Source organism: Agelaius phoeniceus, chromosome 3 (assembly GCF_051311805.1).
Source record: "Agelaius phoeniceus isolate bAgePho1 chromosome 3, bAgePho1.hap1, whole genome shotgun sequence".
In the NCBI taxonomy this organism is placed as follows: Eukaryota; Metazoa; Chordata; class Aves; order Passeriformes; family Icteridae; genus Agelaius; species Agelaius phoeniceus.
This window is the reverse complement of record NC_135267.1, coordinates 47403942-47418953: the sequence shown is the minus strand read 5'-3', so window position 1 is coordinate 47418953 and position 15012 is coordinate 47403942. Positions and strand designations below refer to the sequence as shown.

General features: G+C 38.2%; 1 protein-coding gene across 2 annotated transcripts in view; it reads right to left on the bottom strand.

Annotated features, from left to right (window-relative positions):
* SLC16A10 (solute carrier family 16 member 10) overlaps window positions 1–15012 on the bottom strand; it is a 71545-nt gene that overhangs the window by 36167 nt on the left and 20366 nt on the right. The window lies entirely within an intron of this gene.

Here is a 15012-nt window from a genome sequence, read left to right as displayed (position 1 = left end):
AGATCTAAGATTGATTTAGCCCAGAATCCTGTTTCTGACCACCACAAAGTACTTGGACAAAGAGCTCTGGATAAAGGGCTGGCATGCTTCTTCCCTGGCTACATCCTCCCAAGATCCAGCAATAAGCAGCTTAGGAGCCGCCTAAGCACAGTGCTGCATCTAACCATTCAACAAGAACATTCAGTTCCATCAATATTGTTTTGGCTTCTCTGCCTTTGTTGCAATCAGTTACAGATCATGCTCAGGGCACCAGCACCACATTAGAAATAACTCCCCTTGGCTTTGAACTTACTCATATTTAATTCCTCCACTATAAGAAACAAGAATTAATCATCCCTGCTGAGTTTCCTCTTGAAACCCATGATTTTATGTGCCCTAATCAGATCTGTTCATACTAATTTCTTCTCCAAAGTGAAGCAACTTTTTGATTCAGTCTGTCTTTGTACAGAAGATGTACTTTGCCCCTTTATATTGAGTACATCCCACTGTTTCTGAGACCAGGTAGCCAGAATTGCATGCTTATTATGCAATAACTTATTTAATAATAAGTTTCTTTATCATCTTTTGTTCTTCTTTATCTTTTGTTCATCTCTATGTTCTAATTATACTTCCTTTTTCTCCCTCTTTTTGTTCTTTATGTATTGCAGCTGCTTCAGAGTAAATATGTTTATAAAACTATCCATGACCTTATTTTCCTACAAATGCTAATGATGTCTGAAGGTGCAGACACATTTTTTTTATCACTTATTTGGATTACCTTTCTCCTCATGAGACACATACATAAACTGAATTTAATCTGCCATATTAATCACTCAGCAGTAACAGAAGAACACAGCAAGTCTAGTGGTCAGCCACCAACACACTGAGGACACACTAGAGTTTGAATTTGTTCAGCATGCAGAAGACACACAGCTAAAAAAAGAATCTAAACAGTGTCTTCAGGTATCTAACAGGTGATTATTACAAATATAAAGCTATCTTCTTTTCATTCGTGTACAGCAATGGGACAAAAACCCAACTGAAACTGCAACAAAGGATATTCCAATTAGATGTCATGAAAATTTTCACCATAAAGTTAGTCAAACTTTAGCAAGCATGACCCAAAAATGTAGTGAAATTCCTTTCTTGGGTGTATTTAAAACTCAACTGGACAACACTGAACAACTCAGATCTAACTGATCTAACTCAGAGGTTCAATGTATTTTAACTTGTCTGGCTTTGAGTGAAGGGTGTCAGACCAGATAACCAGAGTTATTCCATATAATTTATGGAACTGTACTGTTCTAAATTCCTGCTTCTTGAAAAACTGGATTCTGAAGATTGTGTTAAACATCAGCAGTTCTTCAGAAAAAAAAAAAAGTTTGGCAATATGAATTCCTTCAGGTAAAAAAAAATCTGAAAACCTAGTCATAAGATTAAAACTGTTTTCCCCCTAAAAATAGGAGGGAGTTGAGGGTATCCTTGAATTCTAAACCAAATAGATCCTAACAAGCAAATCATATGAGACTATTATTAGAGATGCAAAATTCATTGCTTAGAACTACTGTATCTCCCTCCTATGATGCAATTTTTCCATCAGTATTGTTTTATTCTTGTTGCCTTGTGCCCAGAAGCACTGGGTTATCCTTTGCCTAAGGATATATTCTCTTTTATCCACTACTTTTTTCTCCAGGGAAAGCCAGCAATTTCCAAAAGAGGGAATTGCTCAGCAGATGTTAGTTACCTAACAGATCAACACAACCATTGGACCCAACAAGTACTCCAATATCCTCCCACATCCTCTGAGAGCCTCTGTAGGTCAGCCTCCTGGAAATTGCCACCCCATTTTTATCTAACCTATCACTACCCAAAGACAACATCAAATACCTTGTGCTACATGCTTTGCTTACACCTGCCTGTGAAAATTGTTCAGAACCTGCTCACTAAATTCTCATGAATTGTGAGGAATTTCATTAGTTGTGGGTGCAAAAGGGAGAGCAACTGGTTTCCAACTGCTGCTCCTATTACTGAATAATCCACAGATCCCAGAACAGTATGTCAGTGCAAAAGGAAAGCAGATGTTAAAATACATGTACAGACACACTTAGAATCCCTACTGTCAAAAAAGTCGACTGCTTCTTCTATCCAAAAGAGAACTGCTGATCCCATTAGAGAAAGTATGTGTTTAAGGACTAAAAATAAATTTATGACATAATGCTGCCACAGGAAGTATCCTATACTCTGAACTCAGGTTACATGACTACAGCTTTCAGTTTGCTTACTTACCCGTGTTTAGTTTGCAGATGTCTAAGCTAGGCTCTCCCTTAAAGCAATACTATCAAAAATTTTTTTTTGAGTTCTAAATTAAATGGAAATTCTGAAATACTTTGGTCAAAGATAATTTAGTGCAAGGAAGTACCAACTCTTTTGGACACCAAGGCTATCTTGCATATGCTTTGGAAATCAGAATGATCTGTAAAGGATCTAGTCAGATTTCCATAACACACTCAGAGATCATGGTCAACACATGAAGATTTATGAACCAGGAACTAATGGAAGTATCCAACAGGAATACAAGGCATTGGGGGGTTTCCCCCAACACTCTTCTTTTCTTGTCCCTGAGGAAAAAAACCTTTCATTGAATAACCTTATTCCTGAAAAATACTGGTTGTTACAATGCCTCTGAATCCAATAACTAAATATTAGTCACTGACTCCCTATAAAGAGACCTTTCAACAGACACCTTTTTTCCATATCACAAAGCATGAAAGCACAACCTCTGCTTCCAGTAAACATGAGGTCATTACTATGCAGTTTGAATTAGTTTATTCTGAATGAAAGATTGAACTCCCAGATTTTACCAATAGCTGTAAGCTCTCCTGTGCTTTTGTATAGCATCTCTTCAGTGTATTGCCTCTTGACCATCCAAAATGCTACTTCAGATTCATGTATGCCATGTTGAACTTAATGCAAGAAGCTGGAAGGAAACATAAACTTGCCAACGTGTTGTAACATTGCTGTACAAGCAAAGCAAGCTTGTAGGTGTAAGAAACAAAACCAAACATTCTGTCAAGTCAAAACATAGGCTTATTTCTTTCAAGGCTTTTTACACTATATTCTTTCATATGATGTGTGACAGATACACCAGCAAGTGCCAAAGAGTCACATATATCCCTATACAGTGAGCCTCCCTAAGCTTTATCAGAATTGAACTAGACTAATTTCACCTTCTGTCTCCATAAGTAATGACAAGACAAAATCAGAATTTCTACTGAGATAACTCCTTGTGTGCATAAGCAGCAGGAAAACAGAACAGTGGGAAAAAAAAAAAAAAGAGTATTCATACACTGACAAAACATCCCACACTACTGCAACTAGACAATTATTTAAGTACCTTCTGATTTACACTTGCTGTATTAACACAAGTTTAGGCAGAGTCTTGTAGATTTATTTTTTTCTTGTTTGCTTCCCCTTTAACAAAAGGGATAGTAATGGTGAATGCAAACCAAGTTCCATGGGAACCTATCACAAAATCCCACCTACCATGGGAGGCTATCACAAAATTTTCTTCAAACAACAGGGGAGAAAATATAAACCTGAAACAGTTAAAGATGTACTTATAGGTCAACAGTTCTTGCTACTAGAGAGACTGCAACTGTTCCACATATTTTAAAAAGCTAGAGGAAAATAAACAAATGGTTAAGTTAGTAGAAGCTAAAACAAAAGCTCAAAAGTGTAGTGTTAGACAGAATATTGCTGCTAGAGATTTTAAGTGTTAAGCCTTCAGGAACCTTTAAAGAAAGGCTGAAGTAAATCATTAACAGAAAAACACATGCATTTGGGTTTCATAGCAAACTGAGCTTGACCTTTGACACTTAATAAAGTCTGAAAATGCTGTGGTAGGAAGAATAAACAAGGAACAAATCAATAAGAAATGGCTGTAACCACTTGTTTTTCCATTTAGGAATCATACTAAAATGTTTTCTGCTGAGACTCTTTTCAAAGTACAATGTAATCACATTTTTAACTAACAGTCTAAAAAATTGAGCTCCAGAACTGATTTCCAAGCACATTTTTATCTTTCCTTTCCTCCCCTCAAATTAGCACTGGTTTGTTTGTTCATTTTTTTTTTAAATTCCAAACAGTTGAAGGCCAAGAATCGTGTTCTGTTTTGATTTAGGATCAGTAATTTTCTGCATAAGGAAGTAGTACCTATTAACTTCAAAGATGATACTCTGATTTTTCCAGAAAGATTTAATCCTAACTGTTCTCCCAACCAACAGCTGCATACATTCCAAACTTATCTGCAACCAAACATTATACAATGGTCTTGTGTTTTAGAGCTATAGCATAGATTGGACCTCAAGATCCAAATTCCTAAACTCTTAATGGAGCTATCAGTCTTCTTTCTTTCCCTCACCTCACTTGCACTGGGGCAAGACCGGCAAATCAAGGTTGCCCTTTAATTGGCACAGGCATTCGTTTCACTTCTACAGAAGTCCTTGTGAGACCATGAAGATAAAAGCAGCACGATAAAGAAATCTTACTTCCCAAGTACGTTTGGTACACTATTGGAAGTTCAGGAGGACAGACTGCCACGAAGCAACTCACAAACTAACCCTGACTTTTGACAATATAAGATCCTTCTGAACCTATCAGGATTGGCTAAAAGACCCCATCACATGTCAGTACCTTCAGCTGGACAGATTCTAACAGCTTTGCTTCCCTGATTACATCAACATATTCCCCTTATGTTCTGTACGTCCCTACAAAATAATCAAACTTTAGGTTTTCAATCCCTATTCTCAAGGCTCAAACTGTTATCTGAGAGATACTCCCATGTTACAAACTAGCCTTTCCCACCCTCCACCCCAAAGCAGTCATCAGTCAATTGGCATTTCAAGCAAGGGACAGACTAGTTACCATAGAGGAAAAGGTAGACTAACAAAACTCTATTATGCAGGCCAAATAAAACAGAAAAACAAGTGACTTCAGGGCAAATCATTTAGATGCTGCAAAAAGTAAGTAGTATTTTTCAAGGTAAGATCTGATTGTTTAACTTGCACCTGCTTCAGAGGGGAATCTGTATTTGCACAGAAACAACAGTGCCTATTTTGCAACATGACTTTACAAACCAAAAACCAGACAAATGTTCCACATGCCTGCATTAAATAAGTACAAACACTGAACTACACAGCAAATTTCTGTCTTTGGCCTTATAACACTATTTTGTGCTATTGTTATGTGGAAAATACATTTGACTTTAAAGCAAGGAACCTTCAGGTAAAGTAAGGTGACTTAAAGTTAAAAAGTTCAGTATGTGTTCTTCATAAAGAATGCTTTCTTGTTTTTCCAGATAATTTTATCAATCCTATCACAAATACAATGCCAAGTCAATACAGAAGTCCAAAACTGGATTATTTTTAAGCAACACTAAGAGTTGGATACTGTTTTCACAGACTGAAGAAAAAAAGGGGACTTGCACACATTTAAATTTCTTTTACCCACCATCTCCTACTCTCTTCACTTCAAGTACAGAAAACTTAAACAATAGCAGCATCTTAAGTTTCTAGACAGCAAACAAATGAATTAAAGTAACCTCCCTTTCAGAGGATTAATAGTGAGAGGAAATCATTTGCATGGAAAGCTTGATAAGAGCAGACAGCACGTGTGAAGGAATAAATCTTCATGTCAGCGTGTGCCCTTTATATCAGTTACACTCACGTGCACTCTAACCCTTGCAACCAAGTGAACCAGCCACTGTTAACTCTTGACCTTGTTCTTCCCTCTCACTCCCATGCAAAATTTTCAAGTCTGCCAATATGACTCACTGGGACAATAAACTATTTCTCATTAACTTAATACCCAGCTACCCAGGCAGTTATCTGTCTGACTTCCAGCAATCTAAAAGGCCAGGTTGCCATTCATCTAGAAAACTTGAACAACTTGCTACACTGCACACACAGTATTTTTATCTTAGCTAAGCAGCTGGATGTGACTTGCTGCATAGGTCAGCCTGACAGATACAGGACACATGCAATACAGCCTGTTGAGGTACTCAGCAGACTTAGAGCTCACACCTGCATATTTTTAGTTTTTATGAACAACAAAGGATTTTGAGTGGAGTCTCAACATTGCAAATATCACAGGTTGCAGTTATAATGTGGATGATATTTACAGTTAGTAAAGCACAAGAATTTTTTAAACAAAATGCTTCCCGATAAGCTGTTGAATCAAGACACCCTTCCCCAAGACAGAACATACTGTTAAACCCTATTTTCTGGAAGATCCTTAAGTCAAACCAATGGGCAGGAACTTGGGAGAGTCACTTTTTATCAATCTTTAATGTTTGTTTTTCTTTCCAAGGAAGGTGGAAGAGAAAGGAAAGGAGAGTTTGTACACCTACTGCTGAGAAAGACAGCAAGGATTGAGCACCTACCACAGAGGGACTTGCTCTTATAATGCCACATTATAAGAGGGGCTGTAAGTTATTTGTATTTCTAAACATGCCACTTTCCCCTAGTTAAAAACAAGCCACAAACCAGAAGTGGTTTCTCAAAACAGTGGTTCCCAAACTTGCTTCCCAGGAGGTAGCAGGAGGAGCTGCAGCTGTAGATTCACCCTGTGCTCCCAGAGCTGGCAATGCTTTCCTGGTATCCAAAATGATTATTTCTGGATTAAAGAACTGACTCCCTAAAATGCCATGGGGTTCTATGGGCATCCCAGCATGGCATTAGGGGAATTGGAACTACGTGGTGTTTAAGCTCCCTTCCAACCCAAACTATGCTACGGTTCTCTGATAAAAATGTTTTGGGATTGGGTTTTTCCTTAAAAAACACTACTGAGAAACATGAAAGCAAACACTCCCTAAAATCTATTTTAAAGGAGCACCATACTTATTTCAAGTTAATAATTTCAATTATTAATTTCAATTTGTGGTGGATTAATCTTGGTTAGACACCAGCCACCTACCAAGCCATTCTATAACTCACCTCCTCAGCTCAGGACAGAGGAGAGAAAGTAACTAAAGGCTCATGGGTTGAGATCAAAGACAAGGTGATCAGTCACCAATTACTGTCATGGACAAAACAAGCTCAACTTAGGGAAATTAGTTTAATTTGTTACCAATCAAATCAGATCAATGAGAAATAAAACCTAATCCTAAAATATACATTCCCCTTCTTCCTGGGCTCAATTTCATTCCCAAATTCTCTACCTCCTCCCTTCAGTGGCACAGAGGTACAGAGAATGGGGGTTGCAGAGAGTTCATCACATGTTGTCTCTGCTGCTCCTTCCTCCTCACACTCTTCCCCTGCTCCAGCATGGGATCCCTTCCACAGGGGACTGTCCTCCACTAACTCCTCCAGTACAAATTCTTCCCATACCTAGCAGTTCTTCCTGAACTGCTGTGCAGACCCCTACAACATTTTTCACATATGTGAGTCCTCTTTAGCATTACAGGTTCTCTCCTTTACTGTATAGTATTACTTTCCAAAAATTATATGGTTATGCTTAAGACATCAAATCAGCTCTGAAAATACTGAGTATCCTTACAAATTAAATACTTTAAGTTTTTACATAGATAAAATCCCATCAAAGATAAGGGAGTAATAAAGCTTACATATCCCATATAAAAAAAATAATGTGTATAAACAATGATAACTGGAATAAATTTGTTGTTTTAGTCAAGAACCACATCTTTCTAGTCCAATAATGCTAGTACTACATTGCTTATTCTTTGACTTCTTTGACTTATTCTTTTAGGGCATCCACCTACTAGCAGTTCTTTACCAAAACTGTGGTAAAAAAAACCCAAGAACACAACAACACACACCAGTCCATCAAATTTTGGTTAGGGTTACAACCTTCTGAAGATTTTTCTAAAGAAAAAATTAGTTTTGCTTGATAATGATCACACTATCTTAGTAATAAAACTGATGCTTTTACTGACTATTTTGCTGTATTCTGGGAAAAAATCTGAAGTCCAAAGCTCTTATTTATAAAATAAGTAGGCAAAACAACACAAAACTGAGCCAATCATACTGCTGGTTCTTTTCCTCCCCTTTTTTCACCAATACCTTTAGCTCTTCAAGCTTCTGGATGCCTGTTTTAAAAAGACTCTTTGTACCCACCATGAGCAAACAAATGATCACACAGTGTCCGGTATAATTTTTTTTTAAGTCCTGGATTAAAACTTTGTTTATTACTTCCTTAATGTAAGCTGGTTTGGAGTTTTGGGGTTTTTTAAGAGAAACTATAAAATTTAGTCAAGGAATCAGTTGTCTCCTTCAAATATCTGATGAAAGTTGGAAGATCTTAGAAGTTTCAATGCCCTACTCTTTTACTGTTCACTAGAAAAATGCTTTATTCGTTGAAAAGAAGCCTAAAAGCACCACTCTTCCTAGAAACTAGCAGTCTTGCTTAAAGTGGGCAGACATTAAATACTTTCTTTCAATTACACAGCCATTTTTCTTCTGTCAAAAGCAAGAACTGGTACATAAACAGTACAGATTTATTTTCCAGTTATTATGCATACTAGTACATTACCAAACAGTATAACAGTTATCACAAAAGACAAGCACCCAATTATTTCTGCTGAAGGCTCAATCTCCATGCAATAACATTTGACTCTGATTTCTTAGAATCTCTGCATTTTACACATGTTCTATTTTATCAGCTTCCTACCTAAGCACTAAGTAGCTCAGCTACTACCACCATTTCTACAACCACATTTACTTCAGTGCTATTTCCAGAACTCTATCAATTAAGGAATTACACCAACAATTTTCCACCTATGCAGTTTAATTCCATATGAGTAAGTGAACAATTATTCCCTTTTTTCTGATTTTAGGGGAAGAGAAACAGTAAAAATAACATTAAGCCTAACAAAAGTGCTATTACAACAGCAACTGTCACTAGATAATGTGTGAATAGTTAGATCAACATTAATAACATGTATACAATACACACATTCACATTTCATACAAAAGGAAAAGTCTCACTCTTATAATGATCTAAAAAGCTCAAGACATAGGGCTACTTTCACCAACCATTAAATTACAGCTTCTGATAAGAAGAAAAGGGCAGAAAAAGCAACAGAACAAGAAAAGGAGTGTTAAGTGTATTACATGCAAGTTCCTGAACAAAGCTTTTGATTCCTGCTGCTCATGGAGTACAACTCTACTGAGCTTGGCCAAGGGCTGCTGCCAGCCCCACGAGTGACCTTAGCAGGTTGTGTCTTCTGTGGAGCTCCTGCTGCTCAGTGCTGGGCTATGCAGCACAGGATTGGCTGCAGGGACACAGGGGCACAGAGAGGCACTGGCAGGACTGGAAGCCCAAAGAGCGTCCTTCTTCCAGGAGCCTTCATCCCTGACAGCTCCAGCCTGTCTCTATGCCCCATGGAGCACTAGGGTGAAGGCAGGTAGGGAACCCAAGGCACAGGCCCAGAAGAGGGGATATCTGGCCTGTTCTCCTTGGTCTGTCCCAGGAGAGCCTGAGCCCCCATGGCCAGGTGAGCCCATGCCAGGGCACTTTCAGAACCAAGGGAGAGTACTGACCTGGGTCATGGGACACACTGGGGGAAAAACATTTCAGGATTACACAATTAACTTAGAGCATGTTTATGGGAGGAACCAAGGAGATGTTTAGGGGTTTTAGGGAAGAACAAGTGTGGAAAAGTAAGAAGTATGAGAGAGTAAAAAGCATTGCCCATATGTGAGCAGTTTGCTGGCTGGTATAGTCATCTGAGCATACCCTGCCCCTGCCAAGCACAGCCTGTCCTGTCTGCTTGCTAAATTCCCATTTAAACTTCTCCTGGTAAAGGCATCTGTGTTCATACCTGAGTGTCTGAAACCAGCAGGAAGGATCCACATTGCAAACATGCATACATATATTATGAATACAGATACACACGCATTCACACTACCAGAACTCCATTCTGTTCAGCTAGAGAGGGGAGTGGGATGACATCAGTAGTGCTTGGGTCATGTGAATGGTGCTATTTGAGTGCCTGTCAGTTAATCTGTGTGGCCAGCTGTGCACACATGTGTACATGTGGTGTGCATGTACACTGTGTGACACAAAGCTGCAGCAACATCACTGCTCTCAGGCTGTCAGATCTGGCCTGAGATTTTCCCAATCACTTAGAACCAAAGAAAAAAAAATTATAGCCCTACTTAAAATACACTAGTCCTCCCCTTCTGGTCTAAGCTTGTATTTCCAGCAAGTTGCACTTGTCACAAAACAATTAGTTCTTTCTTACACCAGTCAATGAAAAACTAGTGACATAGCAAAACTCAGCAGAGCTGGCTAAACAAGACATTTCCAATTCTGAAAGCCCAGTTTTAATTCCACCATCTTAGCAGAGGAGTTTTCATGTACAATGTCCACTTGGCAACAGGTTTGTCCTCCTGAAGAGCCAATGTAGCATTTACTCCCAGCCACTATAGAGTTAACTCAGGTGTCATCAGGAGCTCTGAATTGTATCAAGGGGTAAGAAGGCATTGCACAAAAATCCTGCTGGAGATGTCTCTGTCAGATAAATTCACTAGTAGCTTTTAGTTGATAAAAAGAGCATTATTCCATCATAAGGAATACCTCTGGGAAGCCCTGCACTTCCTCCCAAAGACAGCACAGCATAAGAGTTGCTAGGACAGGACACTTTCCTTGCAGCAACTGAAATACAAGTTAGGGAGCTCAGCAGCTGTTCTAAACTTCCATGAACTCTAAATGTCTTCACAGAAAAAAAACCCCAAAAAACTAAAAAACCCCGCCCCACCAACCCCAGACTTTCATGCCTGATCCCTAAACAGAAATATGGAAATTTGTTGTGCACAGCTTGACCTTGATAGCATAACATAATGTAAACTAGTAATTAATTACTTTTACTAGTAGGTAAAAGTAATCAAATAACATGGATTATTAGCATGCCTGCTCTTGAGTAGTGTTGGAGAATTTTCAAGTAAGACTGCAAACACACGTATCAACCCAACAGACTGCACAAGTAATTAACTACTGGGAGTGCAGACAGCAAAAGAACAGTGCCTGTTCTTTAATTATTCTAAAATTATTAAAAAGTAAACTATAGCAGGCATGTTTATTTAGCTAAAGTGTTTCAAAGAAAAGCTGTTGACACTCAGTATCCCCCAGCCAGTCCAAAGAAAACAAAGAATCAAAAGGCCTGACTGGTTCTAATTCAGGGTGCAGACTGGAGTGCAGAAAGCCCTGTGGCTCGTGCTTTATTCAGTGAAAAGCACTGGGTGCCAAAGAAGGATGAAATCAGCAGTGATGTGAGGAGCCCTTGGCAGTTCAAATCTGGTAACAACCACACCACCAGTTCTCTAAGAATCCATCTCCAGAGGAAGGTGGCTGCTCTTCAGGGAGTTTCTTTAAGGGAAAGAAGAGAAGCTTCGCTGTACAAGGAATGTATACTCAGCCCACGAATCAGGAGCCTGAAACTGAGGAATTGCCAAATATTGAGCAGGTGTGTAAGATCTGAGGATTGGTAACTCTGCAGGTATGAACAAGACAGGAATTGCAACAAAAGCAAGCAAAGCATTAAGCTGATAAGCTCCAACACTAAAGCTAGTGTGGCACTGGAGTCTTGTGTTGCCTTTGGCACCAACAAGGTAGAGGAAGCAAGAAAAGGGGAAGAAGGAAAACTAGGCAGATTTCATGGATGATAGGATAAGAGCAAAAAGATTCTAACAAACTGAAGCCCTATACAAGAATGTGCAGGTGAAGTAGTTACCCAAACAAAAAGTGAATAATTTTAATAACAATTCAGGGAATAGGTCTGAAAAGCATATTTTAATAGTTTAAGTGGTATAACAGATGAGAAACTGCTACTGTGGGACAGAGGCATGCATTCTTTCCCTCTTTGTACAAATGCAGAGACATGGAAACATTACAGCTCATTGGACAATGAATGGGAATGCCTGGGTGTAGAAACACCAGGAAGAACAGCAGGAGAAAACAGCAGCACATGTTGATCACACCTAGATAAGCAGATCAAAGATCATAGTACATCTACATATCTACTCCTCGAAATACCTAAGTCAGTAAAACAAGAACTACATTTACACTATAGTAGGGGACAAACTATAGGTTAGGTCATAGAGAGATAATGGTGGGAAGATAAACAACAGGATTGGAAATATAAGGCAGCCAGGAAAGGGAGACAAGAGACTGAGTAAATTCTAATCTCAGTAATGACTCAGGGGTGGAACAAGATTAAGAGATCCTCACCACTATGATTTCCTATAGGGTACAAAAGTCCAAATTCAGCACATAACTACTGACCTAAGAAAAACCCAGCAGACATGAGACTTTTGATAGCAGGAATTTCCCATCACTCATTGCATTGGGAGGATTTCTAGCAAGACCACTTGGACACATTCATCTCTGTGGTCTGGTTGCCCAACAGCAGGTACTGAGTACGTGGGTAGGACTGTGTGCATGCACAGGGGTGAGGGTTGGTTAGGTTTTGAGTTGAATTTTAGGTGAGTTTTTGGGTTGGTTTGTTTTAATTTTAAAAATTACCTCCCTATCTTCTAATGGCTCACTATGAACTTTGCTTCAACATTATTCATCGTTCAAATGGAAGGAGATTAATGGGACAGGTAAGAGGGGGAAAAAAACATATACTATACTTCCAGGGGAAACAGTCCATAACTTCCATCACCATATCATTCAGGCATTAAGGAATCACACATACCAGCTATAGTACAGAATATTTTATGTCTGACTCAACCTTTCCCACTATTTGAGAGGAAAAAATTTCATTGCAGGAGAAATTCCTGATTTTCCTAAATAGCATATAACACTAGCTTATTGTGAAACAAAACCTGATGCAGCAAATTAAATGCCAAACCACTCCAAATTCAATCTTCTTTTAAAGCTGTAATTTAATTAGTTCTCTCCCTGGGTATTCCTGGCTTATGAACATTGCAATTTAAAGACCAATTCAGATAATTCCATGTACCAATAAAATTATGTTGCATTTTAATACATTCTTAGCCAGTAAGTCACATGTGCTATCTGACATTTAAACTAGACAATGCATTGTCACGTCACTTGCATCCTTCTGTCATTTCTTAGAATTACTTACTCAACCCAATGACATGGGCAAAAAGTAAGGGCTGATAAGAAGGCAGTGAAAACAACAAAGTAAAGCTTGTTAAAAAACAAAGGGAAACTAATTAGGAACAAAAATTTGATCTAATAAATTATTCTGCATGAATAATGATCAGCTTGTCAAAATTCATACTGTTTGTTCACGAAGCTCACAGTTGGAAACAGGAGGGATATTTCAGGTCAAGAACGAGGAGGTTCTTTGGCAAAAACTACACAAAGAAGTTTGCACAAACTTCTGCCAACATAATACTTAGCTTGAGGCAATGCTTTAACTTTCAGGAGCTCTGAAGTGAATCAATTAGAAAAAAAAAAAAAACACCAAAAAACTTCTGACATACTTACTAAAGGATTCTGGTAGTTCTACAACCAGTTTACTACTCGTAAACATATTACAGACTTCATATGAGAAATTACCGAAACTAGAAAATGAAAAGATCCAAAGCAACAATGTTATTTTTACATGTTTCTCTTCCATTGGTAAACACAACTAGGGACAGCTCCTTAGAAGACAGAGGACAAATTCACTGAAGTTGCTCATATTCAAGATGGCTACTGTCAAACTGGGCCATTCCTGCTCTTCAAAAGCCTGGAAGGAACAAGGTATAAAAGTCTCTATCAATCTTTCTCCTTTGCCCCTCACCCCCAGTCAGAAAGTATCTTCACATAACGTTGCCAAGGCAAACAGATGATGCCATACACTGCAGTATTGCTGAACATAAATAGTAAGTTTCCTGACAATCAGAATTAAATACTTGCTAGGTGCAAGTTGGTAGAAGCTTCAAGACCACCACTCTTCTCATGGCTTTAATACAGCCAGATAAAAGAAAAGTATTATTTTTTTTAAATATAGGGATAGGAAAAAACCCTTTTTTTCTTGTTTAAGGGGAAAAGACCCCAGCATTTCCACGTGGCAAACAACTACGAATTCTTTTTAAAACTACTCCTCAGGAAGAACAAAGGCTCTTCACTACATAATTAGAGAATTTATATTTTCAAGTATGTTTTCTGCATTTTGCTAATAAACTAGAATAAAACTTAGAAGAAGTGAGAGATGCCTTATTTTTTTACAAGGTTTCTTCTACTTTCTAAAGAAGTACTCTTCTCCCTCATCTAATTTTTATTCTAGAAAGTACTAAAACAAAACAAGTAGTTCTTCACCACAATGAGGTCACCACCTCTGATACAAAGACCTCTTCAAAGCAGCTGAATATCATGAACTTTTGCACATCTAAAAGCAGCTTTAAATATCTATCATTTATCAAGCAATCATGAATCATGCGATTAAACTTCTTTTGAATAAAAGGATTTAAGAAAAACAGTGTATAGATACAATCACTTATCAAGAATTATCTGGATATGCTAAAGTAACATGCCATTCAAAGTATGTTTAAGATGGAACTTCTAGCAGCTTTCAACAAAGGGCTCATCCATCACAAAAGATTCCTAGAAAAACAAAGTTTCCATTTGATAAGCGAAAAGCCCTCAGAGGTACGAATCAAGTAGGTTAAAGAAACAAAGAGGGGTCAAATTAGCACACAGAGAGCAGTTACCAGCAACATCCAGAAGGAATCCATTTTGAGTCCCTTGCTGTTTGGCAATATTAACTAATCACCTGGAAAACATGGAAGAGGTGAAGAGACAAAATTCCTCATTTTAAAACACAAACTCAGGTGACTGCAGCTGAAAGGTGGTTTTTTGTTTAGCTGGCTTTATAGTGTGCTTTTTATTGTGGGGTTTTTTTAAGAGAGAGAATATATATGGATGATCTAACAAAGTAATTTACTTCTTAATTTCTCATGAAACAAATATGGGATGGGACTCCCAAAATTATCAGAAAGCACATTTAGAACACAAGGAAGCATGGATTGTGTTAAGAAAATAAGTTTTAATGGTGCATCC